General features: G+C 56.9%; 1 long non-coding RNA gene across 1 annotated transcript; it reads left to right on the forward strand.

Moving 5' to 3' along the window:
• Positions 1 to 231: 231 nt before the first annotated feature.
• LOC135275111 (uncharacterized) lies at positions 232 to 4,144 on the forward strand. Its single transcript, XR_010342830.1, has 2 exons — positions 232 to 712; positions 2,978 to 4,144. It is a non-coding gene; the product is annotated as an uncharacterized LOC135275111 (long non-coding RNA).
• Positions 4,145 to 7,001: the final 2,857 nt, after the last annotated feature.

A 7,001-nucleotide genomic window follows, 5' to 3' on the forward strand; every position in this document is an offset into this window, starting at 1 on the left:
GGAGCATCGCTTGAACCCCGGAGCAGAGGTTGCAGTGAGCTGAGATCGCGCCACTGCACTCCAGGCTGGGCAACAGAGCAAGACTCAGAAAAAAAAAAAAAAAAAAACACAAAAAAAACAGTTCTCAGTAAGTGCTACTTCCTTTCTCCCAGGACCTGTGGCTCCTACGATGACCCCCACCGTCTGCCCCTAGTCACCAGGAGTGAGTCAGCTCTGAAAAGAAAGGGAGAATGAAGCTTTGGGACTTGGTCCCTGCCTTCCGGGAGCCAATGGTCCAGCCAGGGGCATTAGGGCTCATATCTCTTCCTGGGCCTCCAGGAGGGAGAAGGCCATGACCTTTGAAGCTAGAATGAGGAAGCGTGGGGCCCTGCATGAAGTGCCTGTGACAGGAGACGGAGGAGCTCTCTCATATGTCCGGGAGAGTGACAGGAACCCCAGGCATTTAAGAAACCAAACAGGCACCCAGGACAGATGAAGCGATCAGGAATTTACCAGGCCACAGAGGCTGCTTGGCAGCCACGTGCAGGAGTGCAGGAGACAGATAACACCGTGGTCGGGCCTCCCACGCTCCATGCCGTGTCTGTAGCCGCCACAGACTCACTCCACAGTGGGACACAGGGTAGTTCACAGCACGTGCCCAGCCTCAGCTTCCCAACCGTCAGATGGAAGGATCAGTGCCCTCCCCCTGAGGCCATCCTGAGCACCACACCAGGTAAATCATGACCTGCTCTTGTGTGTGGGGAGGGGGGTTGCCAACAAAGACATCAAAGAGTTCCTTTTCCCTGAGGTGATGAAAGGTAGTTCCGACTTTCAGAAAAGAGAAGTGGGTGGATCCTTCGGAAACAGTTCCACCCGCAGGCAGAGTGGCTCTGATGATTCAGTAGGTAACTTCCAGGTGTGCCCAGGAGGCGTAAGCTACCAAAGCCAGGTCCTCTCACATCCGGCCCAAGCCTGCCTCTGGACACCTGCCTCTTCCTGGGACCTCGAGGCCAGGCCTGGAGAGGACGTGAGCCTGGAGGAGGCCCTCCCAAGCCCAAGCAGGAGGTAGACGCAGGGACAGTGGGCCTCTTCCATCAGGCGGGGCTCTGCCAAGATGCCAGCAGCACCCAAGGCCTATTGAGTGACTCTCAGGCCCCAGCGTCTCTCCCCTGGGTCCCTCCCATCCTGTTTCCCAAAGCCCCACAGGCTTCCCTGCCTCTATGGCTTTGCTAAGGCCCCCCACCTGCCCCATACACTCCTGCTTCTGCCTCTGTGCCTGCAGGGCTGCCCCGCCTGGAGGCCTCCCCTGTGTTCTCCGGGCTTCTCACCACATGGCTGCCTCAGTTATCTGTAAGAGTGGCTGGAGCTCCCTCCGCCCTGCCTCTGCCCCTCCTTGACTCTGCCTGTGTCCCCCCTCCCATCACCACCTTAGCCTGGCTCTCCTCCTTCCTCAGGACTCAGGAGCCATCGAGGCTGTGGGGCACCTGCTGACATTCTGCCTGGTCTCCCTGGCTTCTCAGCTTCCCCCCCCACTGCCTGCTGCTGCCTCTGGGCATCAAACCAGCTGCTTGAGTATTTCCCATCCCACAGGGCCCCTCTCTCCACAGTCCTGCACCCGCACTCCAGCCTCTGCCCTCAGCTCTGGAAAGGACAGGCTCCACTCACTGCCTCCATTAACCCCCTCCTCCCTGTCCCCTGAACTCCTGGGATCTAACTCCTGCCCCAACACCCCACCACGGCCACTGGTCACCTATCTGAGGTTATGCCTGGGGCACTTCGCTGCCATCCTGCCTCGATTCCTCAATGCCATTCCCAAGCATAGACCCTTTTCTCTTTCTCTCTCTTTCTCTCTCTCTCTCTCTCTCTCTCTCTCTCTCTCTCTCTCTCTGAGATGGAGTCTTGCTCTGTTGCCAACCTAGAATGCAGTAGCGAGATCTCAGTTCACTGCAACCTCCGCCTCCTAAATTCAAGCAATTCTCCTGCCTCAGCCTCCGGAGTAGCTGGGATCACAGGCGCGCGCCTCCATGCCCGGCTAATTTTTTGTATTTTTGGTAGAGATGGAGTTTCACCATGCTGGCCAGGATGACCTCAAACTCCCGACCTCATGATCCACCCACCTCAGCCTCCCAAAGTGCTGGGATTACAGGCGTGAGCCACCGCACCCGGCCAACTCTCTGTCTCTTCTTGAAACATGTGCCCATGCTCCTGGCTCCTGAGACGCCCATCCAGATTTCCTCCCATTTCCCTGCCCACTGGCCCCTTTGAGGTTCCTCTTCCTCCTCCTGAGGCCACCCTCAAAGAAGCCCCACCCAGGGCTCTGTCCTTGGCCTTTCTCCCCCACCTCACCTCCACCCAGGGAGATAGACCTCTCCTACCCCTAGCCTGCCCCTCCTCCTGCATTCTCAAGCCCCACCCTCTGGCTCCTCTCTTAAGGTCCAAACCAGATAATCCACATGCCTGCTGGACACCACCTCCAGGATGTCCCTCGAGATGCCCTCCCTTCTCTCTCCCTTGTCCTCAGCCCAGATGCTGAAAGAGACACCAGCTTTCACCCCTCCTGATCTCATCGGGTCTTAAGGCATTAGTTGCTGTCTGTACTGTCCACACCCAAACAGATGCCTGGCCGTCCTCCCCTCCTTGTCCAGGCCTCTCCCCGGCTGCCCACACAACACTCCACTTGAATGTCTAACGAGCATCTCAGCCGTTCCAGCTCTCGCTCCCCGCAGCACCCCAACCCACTTCCCCCACCACCGCACTCTCCCCACCCCCAGCTGGCAGCTTTCTCCTTCCTGCTGCTCAGACCAAAAGCCTTGGAGGCATCCCAGACCCCTCTCCCTCTCCCGTCCATGGGCAAATCTTGAGGCTCTGATCTCAAAGGAGACCCAGAGTCTGACTGCCGCCCCCACCCTGTGCCAGGCCCCCATCATTTCTCATCTGGCTCATTGCAGAAGCCTCCTAATTGGTCTCCCTGCTCCCACCTTTTCACTCCTGCCCCCAGGTGTTCCCAGCACAGTCGCCAGAGCCGTGCTGTTCAGGTTTGTCACTGGATTGCGCCTCTCCGGTTGACGCTTCTCGGATGCAGCACCCCCCGCCAACTGTGTCGCTCTCAGTAAAAGCAGGGAATGATTGGGCACCCTGGTCTCCTCGCCCACGTCCCCTGCTCTCCTCCCTGCACCCTCTTCTCTCTGGCTGCACTGCAGAAGCCTCCCCTGGGGTATCAGTTGACAAAGGCTGAGCTGTGTTGCAGTGACCACCCCCAGTCACTGGGCCTTAAAAGCAGAGAGGGGCATTTCTTATTCCAGCTTCATGTCCATGAGGGTCAGCAGCAAGATGTATGCTGCATCGGCCTCACGCATGACCATGTCAGGGACATCTGGAGAATCACCAGCTTCCGGGCAGGGTGACAGGGACATGGAATCACTCACTAGCTTTCCATGCTTCAGCTCAGAAGTGACACGCATCTCTTCCACTCATATCTCATCACTGTCCAGAGCAGATGACAGGGCTGGGCCTGACCCCAAATGGAGAAAGTATATCCCGGCCAGGTGCGGTGGCCCACGCCTGTAATTCCAGCACTTTAGGAGGCTGAGGCGGGTGGATCACAAGGTCAAGGGATCAAGACCAGCCTGGCCAACATGGTGAAACTCCATCTCAACTAAAAGTATAAAAAATTAGCTGGAAGTGGTGGTATGCACCTGTAGTCCCAGCTACTCAGGAGGCTGAGGCAGGAGAATCACTCCTACCCGGGAGGTGGAGGTCGCAGTGAGCCGAGATCGCGCCACTGCACTCCACTCCAGCCTGGCAACAGAATGAGACTGTCTCAAAAAAGAAGAAGAAGAAGAAATGTAGCCCTTCCCTGTGCCCACTGATGGACAGGGTGGCAGCCTCCCCACTGCTGTTCCTCCAATGCACCAGACACGCCGCCACTCCGGGCCTTTGCCCTGGCTGTTCTCTCTGCCTGGAGTGCCCTTCCCCAAACAACTGCACAGCTTGCCCCTCACCTTCTTTCGGTCTTAGTTCATATGTCACTTCTTGATGAGACGTCTCCTGACTACCTCACTTAAAACTTCAGACACGTCCTGGACCAGGGCTGCCAATCCCCTTACCTTTACTTCAGCTTTCCACGGTGCTAACAGATTACCTAATTACATATTTCTTATGTGTATTACTGTTGTCTGTCTCCATCAGCTAGAAGGAAAGCCCCTTGAGGGCAGGGGCATTTGTTGGATTTGGTGACTGACGTAAGCCCAGCTTCTGGGACAGTACTTGGCACCCAGTAGGTACTCAATACTTTTGCTGCATGAATGAATGAGTGGATGGATTTGGGTCCCCGTTCACCACCGGGTCTTGTTCCCACATCCTTCAAAGCTTTTCAATCTACACTTGAGTCCCCATCCCAAACTCGCTGCCTTCCCCCGGCCCTCACTGCTTCTCATCTGGGTCCCCATCTCATAACAGCTCCTGACTGTCCCTGGCCTCCAGCCATCCCCTTCCAGTCCAACACCACTGTGAAAGGCAGGATAGCGAGGTGATTCCGGCATGGGCGCAGGTCCTTTCTCTGGCTCTGCTGTTCACCAGCTGTGTGACTTTGGACTCATTCTTTAACCTTCCTATGCCCCAGCCCCACATGTGTAAAAACACGGGTGATGATAATAGCACTTCTCTCATAGGGGTTGGAGTTCAGAGAGGTTTAAATGAGACGGTGCATGCAAAGCACATTATAAACGTGGAGCATGGCTTTACCATTGCCAGATCTTGTTACCAGACAAAGCAGATCCGAATCTGCTGGAAACTGTCCCGTGGCACCTGGTGGTTCTCAGTTTCTTCTCTGCGCCCAGGGGCCCTCCCAAGCTGGTCTCCACCTCACTCGCCTGGTCTGTCCCTTCTTCCTTCCAGTCCCGCCAAACTCCCCAGGGCCTCCCAAGCCTGTCATGCTGCCTCCTGCCCCGGCCTGGGAAGCGGGCGTTTTCTCTACTCTTCACTGACTTATAGTTGCTTTCTTACCTTACAGAAATCCCGGAGCTTTTTTGCACATTCATACACAGAAAACTTTCAGATTCTTTTTTGTTTGTTTGTTTTTAAGACAGTCTCGCTCTGTCACCAAGATTGGAGTGCAGTAGCGCGATCTCAGCTCACTGCAACCTCTGCCCTCCGGGTCCAAGCAATTCTCATGCCTTAGCCTCCAGAGTAGCTGGGATTACAGGTGTCCGCCACCACGCCTGGGTAATTTTTGTATTTTTAGTAGAGACAGAGTTTCGCCATGTTGGCCAGGCTGATCTTGAACTCCTGACATCAAGTGATCTGCCCACCTTGGCCTCCCAAAGTGCTGGGATTATAGGCTTGAGCCCCCACGCCCAGTCTCCTGGTTTTTTTTAGAGCTGTCTTGAATTCCATCATGGGACATACCACTGGGACATATCAGTCCCAAATTGACGTCTATTGAGAATGTTTCCGATCTACCATCACAAGTGTGTGGCTTCGTGTGTGTGCCTCTGTCATATTTGTGCAGATGTCTCTGAGACAGACTCTCAGAAGTGGGATTACTGGGTCAAAGGTAGCTAGCAAGGCATGACGTGCTGCTTCCCATGGCCTTGCCAGCCCCGTGTGCTCCCCACCAGACCCAGGATCTGGCCCCTGCAAGGATGAATGATGCAGAACTCATGCCCTCCCCTCTGTGCCATCCTGCCTCCTTCAGCAGTAGGGCTGGAGCCCGTGGTGAGAGGCCAGCTCTACTTTCTGCCTCAGTCAGGGTCGGTCCACTTGAGCGTGATATGTGGGGGCCGAGCTGGGAGGCACTGAAGTTAGCTGGGGAGGGGAGGCCAGCCCCCAAACACCTCCAGAACACTTTGAGCCTCCATGAAGGCTGCAGGAGGGAGCATGGCCTCTTGCCCACATTCTCCCCACCTGGGCTCTTCTCTCCACCGGTGGCCTCTGCCTCCCTACCAGAGCCAGAGTGGGGATGGCAGTGGCACCCCAGGCACCAGTGAGCAGGCTTCGGGGCCTGTCTCCAACCAGGGTTTGGTGATCAGACTCCTGGAAGAGGGGATGGGAGAACCTCAAGCCCCAGCCCATGCCATGGTTTCATGGCTTATGTGGGCAGCCTCCTGCTGGCCCACACAGAGTCAGCAGCTGGGGTCGGGGAGCCTCTGAGGCCCAGGCCTGTTTCACTGGGAGGCATCCCTGCATGGAAGTGAGAGGGCCCAGGAGGGGTCCGGCTCTCTGCCTCTCTGCCATTTGAAGAAAAGTCCTGCTCCTTGGCTGAACCCTCAGGGTCCTTCTCCAGCCCCCTGCCCACCGCCTGCCTGCCGGTCTCCCACACCCCCGTTACACTCCAGTCAGTCACGTGGAAATGCTTGCAGTCCTCCAGATGGGTCATGCCGCTGCCTGCCTCCACGCCTCTGACCACGCAGCTCCTTCTTTTCCAGCTAACTCCCACTTTTTTGCAAGGACAACTCAAGCCCCTTGGAGCAGCCTGCTTGCCCCTATGCACTCACACAGCACCCACCCGGCTCGCACAGCACCCCCATCTGGGTTCACTGTCAGAGCTCTGAGCCCACTGGGCTACCTGTCCCAAAGGCATGCACCGTGTCCCAAAGTCTGTCTCGCACAGGCCTGGCTGGGGGAGGGATGGACGCTTCTACCTGGAGCAGCTGAGCTGTCCAGGGATGTTTCAGCCATGTCGAGCCCCTGGAATTGCCGAAATCCCCCACCCCATGGTGCCACAGCACCAGGGCAGCCCCTAGGAAAAGCCAGGCCCTCAGAGGCCCTGTGCTAAAGACCCAGAAATTGCCCCGGGTCCCCGCGGGAGCTCCGCAATGGGGAAGTGAGCCCTCCTGAGCCTGGCTGGCAGGAGGCTCTTCAAGGTCAGCGTCATCTGGACTTCCCCCACCAGCTGCGTGTCTGCACAGCAGCCACAGAGACGGGCTTGGGGGCTTCTGGGAAACAGATCAGAAGGCGACGTCAGCCTGAGTGAGCTGAAACCTGAGATGAGGAAATGAGAAGTCAACAGGGGGCTGGAGGAC

Source organism: Aotus nancymaae, unplaced genomic scaffold, assembly GCF_030222135.1.
Source record: "Aotus nancymaae isolate 86718 unplaced genomic scaffold, 86718_ANA_hifiasm-v0.15.2.pri h1tg000003l, whole genome shotgun sequence".
Lineage (NCBI taxonomy): Eukaryota > Metazoa > Chordata > Mammalia > Primates > Aotidae > Aotus > Aotus nancymaae.